A 22598-nucleotide genomic window follows, 5' to 3' on the forward strand; every position below is an offset into this window, starting at 1 on the left:
CCATGCCATCATGAGCACATGCCGCCCGTGACTCATGACGGCGAGGAGCCATCATGAGCACCTACACACCGCGCTCATCCCTTAGCCCCCCGCGCCGCAGCGGAATTGGCAGCGCAGGGAAGGGGTTAATAACACTAAAGCAAATGCTTCTCTCTCAAGATTCTTCATCCATCACACTGCCAAGTGCTACATCCCATAACATGATAACAAACCTTGGTGGTCCTCACACACAACATGGAAACACTTCCCACAGACGATCAAAACAAAGACAAAGTACTTACACCCAACTCCCTACACAGTGAAGCATGCTACCTATTTAGGCAAGCACCTACCCACATAGACGGACTAAGCTGTATATTCATTTTCCTATGCATTACAGTACAGCATATTCTCTCACTTCCATTAATTGTGATAGCAGTTTTGTATGCTTTTCCACTACTACATTACATGCTTTTCTTGCTTTAGTAAATCACTTTGCTCACAGGTTCACGGCGTCTGCATACACATACGGGGTGACTTTGGACAAAGAAATGGCTGTTTACGTATCACCTTGAGATGGTGACACACACTTGCCTGATGCAAGCAATGCACAATATCGCTGTTGTAGCTACCAAAGCAATGTCAATGAATTTGTCTAATGACTTTTCCAGCCACCCACCATTGATGATCACTGAAACCGCGTCAGGCATTGGTGATGCAACAATGGAGAATTGATTCCCTGAGTCAGTCTGCCTTTCTCAGCAAAGCTGTCCATTTATTAGTGGCCTGTGGCAGGTGATACCCCCACACAGGAAACACCAGTAATTTCCCTTGAGTACACTCTCCTCCTGCAATAATCACCTTCCAGAATAAAGAAAATTGATTTAAATGGCCCAACAAAGACTTCTCTTCATTGACTTTGCCTGAACTTTCTTCCTTTGTTGCCAAACAGAGGCATGGAGAGCTTGTCATCAGGTTGGAGTAGTGACGGGGCCCTTTATTTGGACCTAGAATGCTTTTCCCAGAAGGCCTAGCAGAACAAAGTCTTTTGTTGCCTCCATCTTCTCTTACTGATTTAGTGTGCCTTTGTCAGCAGCCCACCACGCAGGAATGCTTCAAACGTGATAGAAAAGGAACCTTACGCCTCGGCTTTTTTTGAGCAGTGAAGTAACTCAGGGTGTGTGACTTTGTTCATCTCAGCGTGATGTGCGTTCTTTCATTTTATCTTCCTGGCATATGGTGGGCTGGTGTGGAGGCAGGTATTAATTTTCCTGATGCACTTAGGAGAGATCCTCGCCAGGCAATAGACAAAAAAGCCATGGGGCATCATTTAAGAAAGTCGACTGATCCACTGTTTGGAGATGAAAAGGTTTCTGTGGGCTGGAAAAATTCACATGACTTATAGTTGCGTGGGATTTTCTGATAATATTAAATATGAGGTTCCCCTGTAAATGCCATCTGAATGCTGTGGGAGGTTTCTCCAACTGGTAGCGCCTTTGAAGAAAATTGGAGACCCTCTTACCCGCTGGCACATTGGATGATTGCACTCTGGCTGGCAGAGAGGACAGTGGGACAGGGCTGGGCTCATGGGACTCATGGGACCAGCGTTTCAGGCAACAGCAGACATTATTCAGAAGAATTCTGGTCGCACTCTAGATAACAGCATGCAGAGAGGACACAGGGTACAAGTTGTGGAACACTCATAACCCTTGAAGCGCCAAGTGACGGGACAGCACATCGATGACCAGGCTTGGCTGCAAATGACAAGCAGTCTATCAACATCATGAACTCACAGCTCTCCCTAGAAACCAAAAATACACAACTCCTACAAGGATATGTAGAGGAAAATGTTGGAGCGCGGTGTAATGCCTAATTTGGCAACGCCGCACTCCAACATTTTCAAAATGCAGGGATGCACCATATATACAAAAATACGGCGCACCTTTGCATTTCCCCTAGCGCTAGTGCTAAATGGGCTGCCTGGCGCCAGCGCAGGCACCCTTGCGTCATGTTGCAAGCGTGCCTGAGCTGCAGGGGGGATTGTTTATGTGCAGGAAGGGACACTTTCTTGCACATAAACAATCTTTAAAGGCAATTTGCTGTTACTATGTGTGCTGCAGAATGCAGCTTTCTGTAGCACACATAGAAAGTGCAAAGTAAGAGGAGAAATTGATAATTTCTCCTCGTATCGCCATCCTAAGACCAGGTTTTACCTGGTCTTAGTTTTTGGCACTGCCCCAAGCCTTGTAAATATGAGGCAGCGTCAAAGAACAATGGTTGTTGCGGAGAACCCCCACTGCAGCACCCATTGCACTTCCCTTTGCCACAGCGGGCTGCTGCAGTGAGGGACATATTTACAAGGTGGTGTTAAGCCATGTTAAGTGGCTTAACACAACCTGGTAAATATGGGGTAGAAAGCAACACCACCGGAGCATCAGAAAAAGTGGAGCTCTGGTGACGGTAGGGGATTGTAAATATGCTCCCATGTTGTCACCTCAGTCTGTAGGTAAAAGGGTTGGACCAGCATATAGGGAAATCTGGTAAAGCCTGATGGACTGAGCTGACAGGTCAATGTCTGGGCTGTTTTTTAATTTTTTTTATTTTTGGGCTTGTTTTATGGCCTGCTGAGCTGGTTTTTACTGTTGATTTCCCTGATATTAAAACAAACATTGCTTGCCGCAAGCTCAAGGTCATGCTGTCTTCCATTCTTTACAAGTTCAAAACTGACCCAATTTGTAAACTTGAGCCACTTTTTTAGCTATTTGATTCACTAACGGGAGGAATTTCGTATTTTGGTACCTGGGCAGAGAGCGAGAGTCGGCCAGAAGGAAAGCAGCTTGGTCAGCGATGTTTCAGAGAGGAGAATAGCTACAGAAAGTGATCGGTGGATGGTGTGAGTTTCTTAAGGTGAGTTCCCAGGAGATTCCTTGTCACACTGGTATATGGTAGTGGGTTGGGTGGAAGGGTAAAAACAGGGATATTCATTGATTAGTGATCCCTACCCCTGGAGCTCCCTCTATTTAGCTCTGTCTCGGGGGCCATCTTGACCTTTGTCAAAAGGGTAGCAAGGAAAGAGGTACGCAGGCTGGCTTCCAGGAACACCTGAGCAGAAGAACATCGCTTTAGCAAGGGGTAGACAGAGATGATGTTCCCTCACTTCTGCGAAGCTGACTGTCAGATAGACAACAGCTCTGGTTGCATGCACAGCTGTCCTCTCCATACCTCACCATCCCTATATAATCTTGGGACCTCTGCCATTAACATAACACAATACACATATGATCTGACCCAACACCCTTTCACATATTCTTTCCTATTAGTCAATCTGTACCCCACCTTCTCCTTGCAGGCAAGCTTCTATTCCTTCTGAACTGTTTGTGTTGATATTGTTTTACACAATTGTAAGGAATTGCCACTAGATGTGCGACACACAGTGAAGGGCAATAAAACTTGATGTGCCCTTAAACATGACCATCTACATGGCACACCTAACCAAACTTATTACCACACCAGAGGACTGTTGTGTGCAGCGAGCCATGTCAAGGAACTGCAGCACTGAAAAAAGAGACAAGCCAAAATATTACACGACCGGTGACCCACCGAGGCAATAGACTCCTAGATGATCATTTTTAAACAACCTCACAATACACTGCAGTTTCGTTATGTACTTATGAGATCTTTATTCTTGAATTATTTTAGAAACTGAACGCTGCAGACTTTCCAGGATAGTGTTATTTGAGTCAATATAAACCACAATGCCGTCAAAGGTATTCAAAGGTGGTCTGTTAGAATATCAGAAATAGAAATCTTGTGCTACAAAGATAAAATAGCCAGAATACCCAGGCACACTGAAGATGTATATATATTGTCAAGGAACATACAAATTGAGTTAAAATTTGTAAAGTTAGACTTACCTGTATGCACTAACATTTAAAATATTTTGGCTATGATATTTTTAAATAATGTTGTAATTAATACTTGATGATTTGGCACAATACTTATTCAAATTCAAATTCAAATTCAAATAAGCTTTATTCGATAATCACAAGGATATCATAAAAGCACACATTACAATAATCGAATTGCAATTAAAAAACCACATATAGGACTATAAAATGCCAGAAGAACGTAGCTTCACAAGAAACAAAGGAGTTGTCATTAGCAATAAAAGAGATATTAAAAAGAATATATAGACAATAAATAATTATAAAAATTCATGTATCATATCGACTTCCTGAACGTTAGCAACAATTTTAAAACTTTTCCACAATAAGTATCACTTCCTTGTTCTCCAATTGTTGTAAACGAACAAAAGCATCCTTACAAGACCGCAGTCCCCAGGTCTTCAATAGAGGTTTCAGTAAGGATTTTCTAGGTACTTGATAGTATTTACAGAAAAGTATGCAATGTATATTTGTTTGGGGTGCAATATCATCACAATGGCAAGGGAGCAGGTTTCGGGACCAATCATTGCAAGAGGGGAAAGTAATTAGCCGAAAAAAGAAGCCCAATCTAAATCTGGAGAGGACCATTCTTGAGAAGCAATTAATGTCAGTTGTCAGGTATAGTTGAAGACCCTGAACCTTAGTGATCCTTTGGAAAGCCAAAACAGTTTTATTATCCTTTTGGGTAGACCATCTTTTGGCTTCAAAATGGTCCATTAAGAGCCTTCTCAAGGCTTTCCTCGATATTTGCTCCAGACTCGATGGGTCAGTAAAAAACTCCGGGCGGCCAATTTCAAGACACATCCTTTCAACGAAAGACATCCATTTTATGTGTTTTGCCCCCTCCAATTTTTGGCAGTCAGCTATTACTTCACGATTAAAAGTCGTTTCTGGGGTGGTCCAAAGCTTATGCCATAAGAGAATGGGCTCAGTCTTAATGATATCAGAGATAAACGGTAGTCCCAGCTCTATGTGCGTCAAATAAGTAGACGTTGACTTCGGCAATCCTAGGAGGAATCTGAGGAACTTATTTTCATCGTTCTGGATTGATGTTATTGTATCGATCCCCCAGAGCCCTGCCCCATAGATTGCCGTTGATACGCACTTCGCTTTGTAAATGGTAATGAGCTGTTTGACTGGTCTCCCCCCAATTTTACTAGCAAAATCTCTGAGTGCGCCAATCGCTCTTGAAAAAGCAAGCTGCCTAGCTTTTACAGCGGGTTGCCAGGACACCTTTCTATGAAAGCAAATACCCAAATATGGAAATTGTTCTACAGTGTCTATCTTTTTTCCCTCGATGAATATCGGGCATGGGGTTTTCTTTATTCCCTTGCTACAAGCCAGGGAAAAGGTCTTAGCAATGTTTACCTTCAAACCCTTTTCTTTCATAAAGAGAGTAAATTTAGTGACCGCCCTCTGCAGCCCCAACCTTGTTTGAGACAAAATAGCCGCATCGTCTGCGTATAACAAGATTGGGACGGCATGGCCCTCTACCTTAGGGTAATCACATTCAAAACTCCTCATGAAATCACCAACCGCATTAATGTAGAGCGAGAAAAGCAGGGGGGCTAAAATGCACCCCTGCCTCACACCTCTGCCAATGGTGAATCTTGAGGAGCACTCCCCTCTCTGTCCGTACCGCACCCTGGCCCCTGCATCCCTATACAAAGCAATAATAAAATTAAGAATAGATAAGTTCAGTCCCAAGTCCTCCAAAACACCCCATAATTGCTTGTGGTCAACACAGTCGAACGCTGAGCTCAAATCTATAAATGTAACAAAAAGGTTACCATGTTTGGCCTCGACATATTTAGATATTAAAAAATATAAGTTTAAACTCTGTTCGACCGTACCCCTACCTGTTCGGAAACCATATTGAAATCTAGAGAGGACATCAGCCTCCTCTGTCCAGTTATGCATACGTTTTAGGATGAGCAGGGGTAGACAGAGATGATGTTCCCTCACTTCTGCGAAGCTGACTGTCAGATAGACAACAGCTCTGGTTGCATGCACAGCTGTCCTCTCCATACCTCACCATCCCTATATAATCTTGGGACCTCTGCCATTAACATAACACAATACACATATGATCTGACCCAACACCCTTTCACATATTCTTTCCTATTAGTCAATCTGTACCCCACCTTCTCCTTGCAGGCAAGCTTCTATTCCTTCTGAACTGTTTGTATTGATATTGTTTTACACAATTGTAAGGAATTGCCACTAGATGTGCGACACACAGTGAAGGGCAATAAAACTTGATGTGCCCTTAAACATGACCATCTACATGGCACACCTAACCAAACTTATTACCACACCAGAGGACTGTTGTGTGCAGCGAGCCATGTCAAGGAACTGCAGCACTGAAAAAAGAGAAAAGCCAAAATATTACACGACCGGTGACCCACCGAGGCAATAGACTCCTAGATGATCATTTTTAAACAACCTCACAATACACTGCAGTTTCGTTATGTACTTATGAGATCTTTATTCTTGAATTATTTTAGAAACTGAACGCTGCAGACTTTCCAGGATAGTGTTATTTGAGTCAATATAAACCACAATGCCGTCAAAGGTATTCAAAGGTGGTCTGTTAGAATATCAGAAATAGAAATCTTGTGCTACAAAGATAAAATAGCCAGAATACCCAGGCACACTGAAGATGTATATATATTGTCAAGGAACAAACAAATTGAGTTAAAATTTGTAAAGTTAGACTTACCTGTATGCACTAACATTTAAAATATTTTGGCTATGATATTTTTAAATAATGTTGTAATTAATACTTGATGATTTGGCACATTACTTATTCAAATCTTGTTACATATTGCTATATTTCCCCTTCGATTATGCAGTTGGTGTCACAGTGCATAATAGAGGACGACATATATTACCCATGTGGAATTGACAACAAACTGACATTGAGAAATGTTGGATTGTACTGTGGCACAAATTGTATAAATCAGTGTTGTTAACAGCTATTATTCAATACAAGTAACAATAGACACCACTGACAGAACCCATTCTTTTACCCTGCACTGTGAAGCTGACCACTTTTCTTTTCTTTTCAAGCGAAGTAGGGGCCAGATGTGTGCAGGAAAGTGTTTGTGATTACCAACAACAAATGTTTGCGATTCGCTATTTGGTAATTGCAAACACTCATGTACAAATAGTTTGTGGTCGACCTACCTGGTTAATATTCATGAGGTAGGTCTCGGTTTGCGACCCATTGGGAATCGCAAAAATCACAGGAATGGAAACCTGCTGGGGTTATAAAGCAATTGTTTTCCAAATGCAGCCCGTTTTCCTTAAAGGAAAACGGGATGCACTTCGAAAAGAAAAATCAAAAGTTTTCTTTTCATTTTTTAAGAGTAGGCAGTGGTCCGTGGGACCATTGGCTGCTCTTAAAAATACTTTTACAAACCGCATTTCGGTTACAAAACATTCACACATACCACTGCGATTTGTTATTAGAAAGGGACGCCCTATACAAGCCCCTTCCTAATACCAAATCAGAAACCCAATTTGCAAGTCGGTAATAGGTAACAAAATCGCAAATTAGGCCATTGTACATTGAAAAAAGTCCTTTTGCGGTCGCAAATGGCCCGATTCTACGAATCCGGACGTTTGTGAATGAAAACAACCTTTTTACATCTGGCCCTTAATACCTTACATTCACTAATTCCTTTTGTCAAAGCCCTGGGTGCCCTACTAGTAGTGGTTATTGTTAAACACTGTACAGCAGCCAGACAAAGCTACACTTAGGAGTGAGTTCATAAATTGCTCTGAGATGAAGTAGAGTAAGATTCGAGTGTCTTTGCCTCAAGCTTCGGGTAAGAATTTCTGCTTTGTGGGAGTGTCTGGTCTGTCTATCTATGTAAGTACAATATAAATAATTTATATTGCACACATGCAAATTCTTTTCAATACTTCATAATACTAATAGTATAACTCAGGTGAGTAATTTTCTTGATGGAGAGACTGTGCATACATTCTGCCCATGGTTCATAGTTTTGAATCACTACATAGGTTAGAAAATGAAGGTGTCTGCTGTACAGAATTAAATATTTCTCGCAGTTCACACATTTTATGTAAGATAGCTCTGTTATTTTTTTTGTTGCGGAAATCCGCATTTAATCCTCAGGTCACTGGTTTCAATCAGGAGAAACAGCTCAGTGAGTTATGCACCCATGGCAAACAAATGCAATTAACCTGCAAGCCGTAAATTTGACGCCTTTCTTTGTATAACACAATCATTTGTTACTTAAAGTTGATAACATGAGTGTGGTTTTGTAGTTATAAATACTTATTACATCCTGCACCATAGATCTCTGCAGTATGTGCCAGCTTCCATTGAACCCTCTTCGTGACTCCGCCCTACCTACATGGCCCCCCCCTTTTTCTGGCACTGGTAGTACCCATAATTTGTAGGTTCCCGAAGTAGATATGTCTCATTTCAACCACTGAACATTGCTGTGATCAGGATACTGCCTGGCCAGTTGTTGCTGTGCAGCCCCCCCTTGGCACAGAAGGCTAAGTGCTTTCCATGAATGTAAGCTGAGTGCTGCATACACCGGGGAGACATGGATGTGAGCAATGGAGGCCCCAAAGCTGAAAGAGTTTGAAAGGTTGACCAGAGGCCAGTGCGGGGGTAGGTGTAAGCAGGGTAGGAAGAAATGAGTGGACCCGAATGTGTGAGGAATTATTCCACTTCGCTCTGTTATTTCTTGAATGTGTATTTTGTGTAAACATATTGTTCCTGATGCATGGTCACAGTTCATTGCCTCCGTCCTGTGGCTTTTCACACAGGGGTCTGCAGGACCTCGAGTAGAAGTATTGGAGGGCAGCATATTATCTCGAAAATACAATATCAGAAACAAATTCAAAAATAAATACAATAACAAATAGTCATTAGTTCTCCGTTAATAGTTATTTATTAGTATATACATTATTTGTAGCTAGTCCTACACTACTTAAAATATGAGCATAACATGTTGTGCACGTGCTGGAAGATGAGTCGCATGATTTGACGTAACTCAACTATGCTCTGACCTACATAAGACCTTACAATATCAATATCGTAAAAGTGTATGAGGATTGAAGGGCATCAGGTCACAATACCAAATACCAGTAGGACACTTGAATACAATTTACGTAAAGGTATAACGGATTTGTAAATATATGACGTATATGTGCAATGTAGAAAGTCATGTCTCCTTGTATATGAAATGTTTATTTTTAAAATGTATTGTCATTTTATGTTCTAACCATCATCTCACATTATTTGTTTGTAATTTGTCACAGTTGAGTTATCTCAAATCATGTATGTTACTGTTCTATATAAATGTAAAAGCATGAGATGAAATTCAAAAAAACTGAAAAATATGAATATCAGACCAGTTAAAAGCCCGACATTAGAGTATTTATTTCATAAAACAAGTTAGAATTCACATGCGAAGCAAGATACGGGGAATCCTAGTATCTGAGCAAAAATAATTTAAAAATAAGGACCGTTCATCCTTTGAACAAGATTAGAGAGACTTCTGTAGATCTCTATTTAAGAATTAATTACAATCTATGGTCTGGGAGGCATTGTTTTGTAGCAACTCTATTTTGATTCCAGCCTCCACAGCCCAAAACTGAATCCCTCCCCTTTAGGAGACCCGTGCTGGAAGATGAGGCAAAATCCTAAGTGATCGTGGGCTTCAAAATGGCAAATGCCATCGATGGACCTAGGAGACAAGATACTCGGATATGGTTGGACAAGTGCAGAGGGCCAGCGTGGGCGTCTCTTCGCAGTGCCAGGGTTGCAACAGATGCAAGCCGTGTGAGGCGGGACTGGGAGAAGCCCATTGGTAGACTATCACACACTGAAACTGATTGTTTCACGCATAAAGACTTGTATGACTCTTCTCCCACCTACCCCACTGGAAAAAAAGTCTTGTGCTCAAGGGCACCTGAGAATCGCAGAATTCTGACTCCTGCAACCACTTTCTTTCAAGTAAGAACTATACATAGATCAATCCTTCTAAGGAAGCACTACAAGGATTTGGAACTTTCTTCATCCAGCCCTTCACATGACCCCCCCCCATCAAAGCACCTTAAGAAAGCATTGATTGACAAACTCAATAGGTCTTCCATATGTGAGCCATTGCCTTTTTCAATGTTTTAGCCATGTTGCACTGCAGCATGACTGCTGTTCAGCAAGCAACACAACAAGCAAAATAATGCAGGCAAGCAGCAAAGTTGGGTGGGAGGAGCCAAGCAACAACGGGGCAAGAACAACAGCAAGGGGCAAACAAACCAATGAAGGGTGGGAGAGGGGAAGCAATAACGCAAGAGAGGAGGAGACAAGCAACAACACCACAAAAACTAACAACATAATTATTCTGACCTTGTTTAATATAATTTGGTGCTCATTTAAAGCGCTCCAAAGCCCTTGGATCAATTTTGTGCTACACCCGGGAGCAGGCCGTAGGCTTGAACAGCCTACAAACACATACACTCTTATGGAGTGCTGCAACTACAAGAAACAAGCATTTACAATGCAACGGTCTCGCCTTTGCAAAAGTTAGAGCTATTGGCATTGTAAATGACAACATTTATGTATTGGTTTTGAAAACAGTTAAATAAATGGTATTGTCATTTACAATGCCAATAGCTTAATTTCTCGCAAATGCGAGACCTATTGCATTTGCACCCCTACACACACACACAGCCACACACACACACAGAGCCACACACACACACAGAGCCACACACACACACAGAGCCACACACACACAGAGCCACACACACACAGAGCCACACACACACAGAGCCACAACACACACACAGAGCCAGACACACACACACACAGAGCCAGACACACACACACACACAGAGCCAGACACACACAGCCAGACACACACACAGAGCCAGACACACACACACAGCCAGACACACACACACAGCCAGACACACACACAGAGCCAGACACACACACACAGCCAGACACACACACACAGCCAGACACACACACACAGACCCAGACACACACACACAGAGCCAGACACACACACACAGAGCCAGACACACACACACAGAGCCAGACACACACACAGAGCCAGACACACACACACACAGAGCCAGACACACACACACAGAGCCAAACACACACACACAGAGCCAGACACACACACAGCCAGACACACACACGTGACTGTGTAGAGTGGTATGGCATAGAACTCTTGGATGGAGTCAATGATGTGGAACAGACACACACAGGCACAAACACAAGCACACCCACACATACACAGAGGAGCACACACACAACCAGACACAGGGACACACACAAGCACACACGGATACACATACAAGCACATACACAAACACAGAGGAGCACACACACAAGCAGACACAGGGACACACACAAGCACACACGGATACACATACAAGCACATACACAAACACAGAGGAGCACACACACAAGCAGACACAGGGACACACACAAGCACACACGGATACACATACAAGCACATACAAAAACACAGGCATACACAAGCGTACGTACAGACTCATACACACAGGCGCACACACACACACAGGCAAAGTGGCAGTCTGCAGAGGTAAGAGCATCAGGGCAGTGAGACGGGTGGGGTGAAGTCGGGGTGTTGGAATTCAACAGACGACGGGATAGGCAATATTTAAATTTTAAAAACACTTACCTTGAGCTCGCCGTATCACCATTAAATTGAAAGGTAAAAAACTTGGTTTCTTGTCCCACGCAGGAAAATGGGTTTCTAAACTGTGCGAGTTGTTTTACAAACACCTTAAGTCTCAGACCGTGCGTACTCAAAGCTTTTCCCGGGTGCTGACAGGTTTGCTTTTGCTGCTATTCAAGGAATAGAATGCAGTTTAAAAAAGCAATTTTAGCTGTGTTATTTCTGTGCAAGCTTTCTTCACAGACTGTGATTCAACTGGTCACATATAGCCAACTTTTAGTTGCTTTCAATAGACATCTTATCTACCATATAACGAGATTGTGGTGAGCGTAGAGCCAACCATCTGTGCACCGTTGGTTGTCGGCTGCCATGTTAAAACATGAAGCTCATTTGGCTCTTTGTTGAAAAACAATATAATAACAGCAGCGCGGCCAGCATGTTAACACATGAAGTGTGTGAGGTGATCTGTTGGCAAAAAATTGCTACAAAATTAAATATTTGCTAAAAAAAAAAAAAAAAAAAAAAAAGAGGGAAGGCATCCTCCACATGGTTTTCCTATTTATTTACTTTTGTAGAAATCGCATCACAGCCTGCTTTAGCTATAGATGTTTAAAGCTTCAGGGTAACGTGCCGTGATTGCTACAAAAGTAAATAAACGGAAAAGAAATGCGGCGGCGCCTGATTTTCTCTTTATTTAATTTTGCAGCTATCGCGGCATGCCACACTTTAGATTTAAACCAGTGAGACTAAAGCGTGGCAAGACACAAATGCTAAGAAAACAAATGAATACAAAAAACTGTGGGCGGATGACTTTACAGCTACTAATAAAGTAAATAAATGCAACCCAAAAAAACGTTTTACTTTGCAATTTTTACAGTAAGGCAGATTTTAAAACAATTACCACCTCTGCAGCGTCAGGGTTTCAGAAGCCGGCCATTATGTCATGCCAGCTTTGTTATGCCATCATCCCAAACACGTTTGTGAATGTGTGTGTAAGAGTGCAGCGCCTCAAAGCCTTGACGCTGTCAGCTGCTACTGCTTCATGCCAAAATTAAGCACGGCTGCAATGACACCACATGGGCGGCTGAATCGTGAAAGTTACTGCCGTTTATAGAACTGAAATCAAGGGCACTCACTGGATTGTGGAAAAAATGAAGGGAGATAGTTTCCTTGGGAGTGTGAACACTCGTCAGAGCAACATTTTTATGTGAGTGCGTGGAAGCGCCACCGGACGTGTTACATCCTTGTTAACGTTGGGCCAGTGTTATCCTTAAAGCACAAAGGCAGCGCCAGAGTAGAAGGGCGCCGAGATAGCTCCACATTTGTTTATGTAAGTGAAATGTAAGTGAAATGAAGCGCAGAAGCAAAACTTCAAAATGCCTGTCGCCGATACTGGCTTTGCAAATGCGGACAATAATAAAAGCTACTGCCATCCGTAAAGCATTAGCAAAGCAAGAGCAGATTTTGCCAATGCTGGTTTGCTCCCTGTGCCACTACAAAAACTAGCCACCTGCAAATCCATTTTGGCCCCGCACCTTAACTGCCAGTCTGCCTTCCCTCTGTAAGAGCACAAGCAACCCCAAAAGCGTTGACCATGTGGGGCTTCAGCATTTAGGTGCAGCTCGAGTCCTACGGCACAGCGAGCTACGGTAGCCCTCTTCTTGCGGCACTTAGAGTTGCAACTGTGGCCATTTCACCGTTTCTTTTCAACAGGTAAAACAAGGACAGTGAGGGGCAGAGAACAAGGACAGTGAGGGACAGAGGAGGGAAAACAAAGACAGTGAGGGGCAGAGGAGAGAGAAGTAGGTCAGTGAGAGACAGAGGAGGGTGAAGGACAGTGAGGGACAGAGGAGGGTGAAGGACAGTGAGGGACAGAGGAGGGACAGAGGAGGGTGAAGGACAGTGAGGGACAGAGGAGAGGGACAGTGAGCGACAGAGGAGATAAAAGAAGGACAGTGAGTGACAGAGAAGGAGGAGGACAGTGAGGGACAGAGGATGGAGAACAAGGACAGTGAGTGACAGAGAAGGACAGTGAGCGACAGAGGAGGGAGATGGACAGATGAGGGAGAAGAGAGACAGTGAGGGACAGAGGAGAGAGAAGGACAGTGAAGAACAGAGTAGACTAAGGACAGAGGAGGGAGAAGACAGTGTGAGGCGCACACAAAAAACGTGACACGAGGGAAAACTAACGGAAACACGGTGCAGGGGGTACAGTGCACGAGCTTCTAAATCCCAAGAAGAATTACTGATCGACTGTTCATTTCATACTTAGAATTAAATGAAAGTGCAGCAACATGCAAGGGAACTCCCGCCAAAAGGGCTGCTAAAATACTCCTTCCGTAAGACTGGTATAACGATCATACTTGCATTGTAGTATTTAATCACTGTGATTCCTTAAACATGCAGTAGGTGCTCATATTGTAATTATCTCATTTATAGCGGTAAGAAGACTACAGTAAAAAAAAACAAAAAAAAACAGTTTCAACGAAAGGTAAAAGGTGAGGGCGGTGGGGTCCCGCTTGCACTGAGCAAACCTCCGGTGAAGATGAGGATGGGTGTCTGCGTGGGGCAGATCCTCAGGCACAGACTGACACCGGCTTATTCTCTCGGAGTTCCGAAACATCCACGTGGGCGCCCCTCCATAGCGCTAAGAGGCAGCTATGGTGAGCAGCACCCACAGTATGTCGAGCTCCACAGCACGCATTTGGAATGCACTCATGAGTGTGGCGCCTAACAAAAAGAAGGTGGGATACAGCATAATCACACCACCGCCCCTAAACTAGACAAGCAAACATGGGAAAAGCAGTATCAGCAAGCAAAGCCACATCTGCTTTACAGAAAAATTAAACTCCGTTTCATATCCAATGTACCAAACACATAGCAACGAGGCAACTCTCTAATATTAAGCATTACGTATTCTATTGCTTTGGGGAAAAGCAGGGATGGTGCAGTCACGAGAATTAGTGTGCAGCGTAGAATAATAAACCTGAAGAGTAAGCAGGTGCGAGCTCACAACACCTCCGGGCATGTAAGTCACGTACGTCTTACTTACCACCAACACAGTGACCCCAAGCGGAGGCGTAGTGATTGGAGGAACAGAAAAGGGCCCCTGGGGTGGAAAACTCTGAATTTACCCTGGACACCGATCACCAGCACGGGATCTCCCTAGGTGGATGAGTAATCACGCTCAAGCGCAACAACAAGGAGGGGGGGGTGGACGGAGCACAGGAGGTGACATACGCGTGACACAAGCATCAGCCGGGTGGCTCTCGGCAACGGAGGGAGTCAGAGACGATGGTAGAAGAGGCGAACTCAAGCCAGATGAGAACTTCATCATTACAAGCATTGGCGGCCGCAAAATGAAATTACAAAAAAAAAAATAGGCGGCTGCTGGGACATTTAGAGAAAAGTGCTTGACAAGCAAATATAGTAGTGCTGGTACTCCTAACCACTGAGTACCAGTATGTGCATGACAACTGACAGTACTCTCCCATTAAAAGTATTGTTCCCCTGCCTGCTAGCAGCACAGGTTCAATCCCATTCCAAAGTGCAGGTACCCCTATCTATGCACACAGATCCGAAGCATTAGATACCGAGCTAGTGATCAGACTCTGCAGAGAGTTAGGGCAGAGACAAGCGATGACGAAGACAATAATTCGAGAAGCCAAGCACAGAGTCACAGACCCGAGACAGGGAAGCCTGAAGTGACAGAATCCAGAGACTGCGGGCGCAGAAGCACGGATCAAAATCAGGCGAGGCTACAGAGACGTGCATCAGAGGAGAGTCAGCAGACGGAGAAATATTATTAGAGAAAGGTGAGACGCCGATCCGAGACCCCTCTGGTAGTGAGACATGGATCAAAGACAGTAAAAATAGAGGCTTTGATAAGAAAAAGAGAACTGCACAGACACTGATCATAGACAGCCCGAAAACGGAGTCACTCCATGGCCGCCACAAACAGCAAGACAACGGACAGTGGTAGGAGGGCGGGGACAAACGGAACGGGGACGCGGACAACAGGAAAGGGGGCGGGAAGATGGGCAACACGGCCAATGCCGTGATGAAAAAAGGGGCGGAGGGCGGGTGACGAAAGCCGTGACGAAAGGGGCGGGTGATGAAAGAAGGGGGCGGGACTTAAAAAAAGGCACGGGAACGCCCCCGATTCGCGTCCGGACGGGCAAAAAGTGACGGACAACAATGTCTGCCAATGGCTAGCCTCCATTTATGGAGCTAGCCAATGGTAGACTAAGGAGGGACATTGCCACATAGTGTAGATCAACAGATTTCGCCTGCGCGAACGCTGCTGCGCAGCGGACGCCAGGCGAAACCTAAAAAGTAGCTTTGAAAGAGATAGCTGTGAACGGCACTAGGCAAAGAAGTATTACTCTAGCTGTGCCGCAGGGGAGGGACACACATATGAAGAGAAAGTAAAGCCGACATGTGATGACGAAAGGGAAGCAAGGAAATGAGAGTGATGATGAAACCAACCAATACTTAGCAATTGGTGGCTCTAAGCCCTCTGTAAGTAAGCAAAATGTCTTGGGAGTGACAGAATATGCGCTGTGTCAGGTGAGGCCTAAAAAAGAAATCAAAATCCTTCATTTTGAAACACACTTTGGTTAACATTGTGACCGCCCTTACACTTGGTAGCCACTTCAGCTAAAATCTTGTTTTAATGCTTTTTCATTGTTTTTCTTAGCCTTTTCTTCCTAATGATTGAATCTGTGCTCTGGTAACACTCTGATGCCCTGGAGCCCCAAATGCAATTAAATAAACAATCAAATATCTGTCAACACAAAACAACCCTGGCCAATCATTGCTTGTCAGTGGCTGCAAGAAACAGATTACAGTTTAGGTCACCCAGGTGGGGACTGTCTAAGGCCACTATTCACTCGACAGCCTAAACGCACAGTTTGCAGCAGTGATTTGCTTTAAAGACTCCTGGTCTGCCCACCCTACTCTAGCCCAGAGGATCCCAGAGTCTGTGCTACTTGCATCTTGAAAGAGCCAGGCAGTGCACCTGCCAGTGATTGGCAGGGGCCAAGGCAGGGTTTACATGTTTGTACGTGTGTATGTGTTCATGAGTGCTTGCCTGTTTGTGCGATGCATGCATTTTATAGTTCACGCTATAGGGTCTGTGATTGTGTGTTTTTTCCCCTGTATATGCATGTGTAGGGATAAAGTATTGTGTATCGGAGGGTCTTTGACTTTGCAGGCATGTGTATATATTTTCCTCACGTGCCTCATGGTGTGTAGCATTTGAAGTGCTACACTAGTATGTGGGTGTGATTGTCAGTATGGCTGTGTCTGTTGGTGTTTGTATGCCTCTGCGGATGAGTGTCCTTGTGGATCCCTCTGGGTGTATGAGTGAAGGTATTGGAATGCTTTGTTGTTCTAGCATCAGGGCATTGCTCAAACAGGCCAATATGAGTCTGATGCCTTTATTGGTAATGCAGCCCGGGGCAATCTACTTGCTTAACTGGGGAGTGTTGAAATGGGCATGGAAATAAGTGACGGTAACCTGTGTTCATAAATCAGAAGAGCCTGTAGGTGGGGCGTGGCTTGCGCGCCGACGCAGATGGCGGCGTGAAACCGGAGCTCCGGAGCCGACCCTTCTTCCAACGCGATTTACGGCGTTCTTTCACACAACTGAGCCCAGACAAACACATCATTTGTCACCGGAATGTGAGGTGAGCCCAGCGCCCTCACTCCCGTGCCTTTCCATGCCGTTTTAACGGAGTTGCTCGTTCCGCTCGGAGGACTTGCCCCGCCCGCCATTTTGAGAGGGTCGCGCACGCACTTTCCTGCCTGCTATGACAGCGCTCTTCCTCATGCTGCTCACCCTCCTATTTGACGGAAACAGCGCATTTCTTCTAGCGGTGTGTCTCCCAGGCTGGTGGCTGTGTGATATGTGCCTCATTTTCTCCTCTTTTGATGTCAATTCTCCACATGCTTCGATAATCGCCATTTTGTGACGCGCTGACGCCTTATGTCTTAGCAATGCAGCTCTCGCTTGGCCTCTTTGGTTTGGACCTCCTACCTCTGTTCCAGTGTTAAATGAGGATTTTCGCTTCTACATGTACCTGTACTTGCGTGCTTTTGAACTTTTCTTCACCCCAGCCGAGTTTCACGCAGTACTGTCATCCTTCCTCTCAGCATTTGTTCCTGCTCTTGCCAATTTGACTACATGGCTTTTGGAAATTCCACTCAAGTTTTGAATTTCTACCATCAATTTTTCTCCTGGTACCACAGGGTGGCTGATATGGCAAGTGCTTTCATGTCTTTTTGCTTTCCCTAGATTTCTTCTGGGTTGCAGTGCCTTCCGCATAACAGTAAGGCTTGTTGGGATATCGGCTGAGGCACTTTTATCCTTTTGAAACCTTCATTGGGGTGCTTACTTCCAGTTTGCCCTGCTCACGTTCCTTGCTGATCAAACGGATCTATCATTTTCATTTAGGCGCTACCTGTCTCATTTCATTGCTGTGTTGACATTATTTTTTATGGGGAAAATTCGCAACTTGAAACTTGCTACATTAACTAAGCTGCCATCTAGTTCAGACTCTGACTCACCTCTTCAGGATTTCGATGCAGCCACAATGTCGAAGTCTGATGCACCAACTGGGGCCATCCCCAAATCTCAGAATGGCGGGAAAGCGCCCCCTGCTTTAGTATCTTCCAAACGTCTCAAGAAAGGTCCACCTTTTCCCGATAATGGTTCTTCTCCTTCGTCCATGAATATTATCTTAGAGGACATTCGTGCTCTCAAACCATTTATGGAAGCTACCACTCAGAATATGCAGGCTATGCAAGATAAATGGACTTCTCTAGATTCACGTGTTCTTCTCCTAGAACAGTCTTCAGAATCACTACACTCCTCCTGTTCTCGTATCTCTTCTTTGGAGGCTGAGGTTCTTATCCTTAAAAAAACGACAGAGGATTTGGAAAATAGGAACTGTAGGAACAGCCTTCGCCTTTATGGACTTCCTGAACTAACGGAGGGGCCCAACCCTACTATCTTCTTTCAAACTTTCCCATCAAAAGTCCTAGACGCCCCAGCCCTGGCCTCCATCAATATACAAAGAGCTCATCGCCTTGGTCCTAGAGTCTCTTCTAAACCTAGAGGGGTTATTGTTAGACCTGACATCTTTTGGCGTGGTTCTTCCCCCATCTTTTTGCCTCTGACTCATGTGTGTTGATGCTGTGCTGGATTTCGTTTTTGCTGATTTAGATGCTTTGGACACTCTGCCACTGCTGATCAGTGTCAGAGTGTAAGTGCTCCCTCTGTAAATTGTGATATTGATTGAATATACCTGATTGGCATATTTGTATCACCACGAAGTCCCTAGTAAAGTGCACTGTGTGTGCCAGGGCTGGTGATGACAAATGCTACTAGTGGGCCTGCAGCGCAGATTGCGCCACCCGCATGAGTAGCTTTAAAATGGTGACTCAGGCCTGCCAGCGCAGAGCCTGTGTGCAGTCAGTGACTGCCATGTCAGCCTGGCCAGTGTCCCCACTGGCTAGGCCTAATCCTTCCCTGTCTGTGCATATCAGACCCCCCTATAGAAGGCTCAAGGTACCCCCCTGGGCAGGGTGCAGTGTATGGATAAGGTAGAGCATGTGCTAGTGCAGGTACTATGCTCTGGTAGTGGGCTGCAGCCATTTTATGTGCTCACTGCTGTAAGGCTATCTTGCTCCATAGAGTAACATGGAGGGGGCTGGGCCCATGTGATACCAGCCTATCTTCCCCTAGGAACAAGATGGGACATAAGTGAAAGATATCCCTGGACTCAGAATTTAATGACACATCTTTTAGTGAAGGGTGTTTTTAAATCCTGTGTTGGAGAATAGCACTTTTAGAAAGTGGCTGTTCTCTTGTCTAAACCTTTTTCTGTGTGCCTGGGTTTGTGGAATGCCTGCCTGGTCTGGATGTGACAGGGAGGGGCTGCAGAGCCCCAGAGGAGAGGGTCGGAGCCATCCCGGGGATGAAAGGGCACATCTGCCTGCCTGGGAGGAGGGAGGAAGAAATGCCTGATAAGTGCTGAGCTGCGCCTGCCTACCTCCCCCACGTTAGCTCTCTCCTGGTGGTCAACTGACCCCCCTGGCCCTGAAGCTGACAGGAAGAAGAAAACCAGAGACACCTCAGTGCTCCGCAACCCCCAGAACTGGTTTAGACTGGACCCAGGGCCTCCATGCACAAAGGCTTCAAAGAACTTCAAAGGCACTGAGGGGTATAAGGAAAGGACCCCTGACTACAGAAGATTAGATTCTGAAATTCTGCAACCAAGAAGGAACCTCTGCTGGAAGGAGGACAGCTAGGGAACTAAAGGAAGACTGCCTTGCTGTGTGCTCTAAGGGCTGACCTGTTCTACTGTCTACCTGGAAGCTGAGGAGAAGAAAAGGGGCTTTGCTGTGTGCTGTGACCCTGCCTACTTGAAACTGCCAAGACTCTGCTGTGTGCTGTGTCTGCAACTGAATCTCCAAGGGCCTGAGAAGAGCTGGCCTCCTGTTGGGAACCCAGGACTAAAGGTTCCTAAAGCTATCCCAGAAAACGGCGGGAAAATCGTGCTGTTGGGACCCGAGACGCGTGGTGCTGAACTGCGGAGCGTGAGGAAGGGATCGGTGTGCTCATCGGCACATTAATCGTGAGGGTTGGAGGCTTGTGGAGCCTCCCCTCGTGAAATCTGCTCCCAGGTGGTGGCAAGGTCGAGAGGGGGGTCTGGTCGAGACCAGCGCCCTTGAAAACCCTTTGCCGCCAAATCACCACCGCGGCCCGGGGCCAGGAAACCCCCCCCGCGACTTGCTCCGAGGTCCAGGAGCTGCCGCGGCGAAGACCGAAGCCGCCGCGACCCCATTGGCTGAGGGAGCCGAGCCCCCTCACTAACGCTGCGACGGGATTGGCCCGCGCGGCGCAGCGTCATCAGCTGTGGTGTGCCGTGATTGGTGGAGCCGGCGGAGCGTCATCGGCGAGGCCGCGCTGCCATTGGTTGGCGGCCTCGCGCTCAGAGGGGCTCGACTGAGGGCCGCGACAGGATTGGCTGCCTCCGCTGAAGCTGCGGGAGGCGCCGAGGAATTGCAGTAATCACCGCCGGGACCGGGGAAGAGATCTGACCCCGCCGAGGGACCTGGAAGCATCCCGCACCCCTGGCCAGCCGTCCCTCCATCAGGTGAGCCTCACCGCCTCCCCCGCCGCTCGTTGGATTGTCGAGAGCGGGCGGGAGAGGAAAGGGGACCGGCCGGGGCGGGGACGCGTGCAATCTGCACGGCTGGTGCGCCTTGGTGCGCCTGAATCCCAGGAAGACGCGAGGCTGCCCCGGGGGCGAGAAAGAGTCCCTGGGCCTCACGCGGGAGTGGATGAACAACGCTAGAAGCCCATAGCGATAAGTACATGGGGGCCATGTGTTTACTGCTCGTCTTGAGAGCGGTGGGAATATGAATCAGTGGCCATATTCTTTTACCTTCTGAGTTAAGAGACTAGAGACTATTTTTATTTTGATGCTGAGAACTGCCTATTTACAAGACCTACTAAGAATTAAGTGCAACAGTTTTCTAAATGAAGTGTTTATCGTGCAACTGCTTGACTTACCTTGCTGAAACTAGATAAAGTTATATTTTATATATACTTACCTGTGTGGTCTCAGTTTGTGGTGGATTGGGAATTATTGTTGTGTTAAGTGCAAATGTTATCCACATTGCCTCCGAGTTTAGCCTAGACTGCTCGCGCCATGCTACCTAGAGGGTGAGCAGGGGTTATCTCAGAGGGTTATTCCGTCGCCCTGACCGGAACTAGGGGTCCCTACTTGGGCCAAGGTACTTACCTTTGCCAACCAGAGACTCCCGGTTCTAACAGTTATCATGCTGTTCCTACAGTATACTGATCTTCTGCAAGTTCTCTCAGCTGCAAAAGTTAAAAAACAAATCATTTGGCAAGGTCACCGCCTCTATTTGTCTCAAGATGTCTCCAAGGCCACTGCAGACAGACGGAAAAAGTTCCTGGATATGCGCCCGAAACTCAGCGCTCTTAACACTCGTTATGGTCTTCTCCATCCATGTCTCTTCAAAGTCACCTATAAGGATAAAACTATCACCTATGAAGATCCTGCTGTCCTTCAGGAATTCCTTCGTCAGCACAGCCCGGATGTCATGGACGTCTCCAGGCCGCCTTGAATGACCTTTTTATCTTCTGTGTTACTCCATTCTGATATCGTTCTTTGTTCATTGTATTCCATGATTCTTTAACGATTGTCATTTTACCCCTTGTATACTTACCTTTGTTTATTTCTACTTCACGTCATGTTTTCCTCAGGTCTTATCGATTTACTTCGTTTTCTTCTCTTATCTTTACAGATGTCGCTTTCTTCCTCTCCTCCCTCCCGATGTACTCACCCTGTTTGTATACCACCCTTCGAATATGTGGTTTTTGTGGTCTGGCATCCGTTCCTGGTGTTACCGACGTCGTCTCCTCGGCACCTCCACCCCCATTTCTGTTTGCGTTTTTGTTTTCGTAAGTATGCCTCACAGTCGTTCGCTATGGACGTGTACTGTCTTTTTGATTCTTCTTCTCCTGTCCCTTTTCTCCTCCTCTCCTTTTCTGATTTTCTTTCTTTGACTCCCTCCTTCTTTCTTCTTTTCTTATCCACTATTTCTATTTTCTGCGCCTTCTGGACTCATTCTTCCTCTCTTAGTCTTTCTCTATTATCTAGTTCATCTTTTCATTTGATCATTTTACCAGTTTCTTTCTCACGCTGACGACACCCAACTCCTTTTTCCCTTCAAAAATCTCACACCTGCAATAAAAAGATCTTTTGCAGATGGCATGAGAGCCATTGCAGAATGGATGTCATCAAACTGTCTGCAGTGTAATGTAGGGAAAACTGAGGTCATGCTGTTCGGGCAAGCGGCAGCGCACTGGTCATCTGAATGGTGGCCCTTAGAGTTAGGCCCTGTCCCCATCCCCAAGAGTACGGTTAGGAAC

The sequence above is a fragment of the Lissotriton helveticus genome, chromosome 5_1 (assembly GCF_964261635.1).
Source record: "Lissotriton helveticus chromosome 5_1, aLisHel1.1, whole genome shotgun sequence".
Taxonomy (NCBI): Eukaryota; Metazoa; Chordata; class Amphibia; order Caudata; family Salamandridae; genus Lissotriton; species Lissotriton helveticus.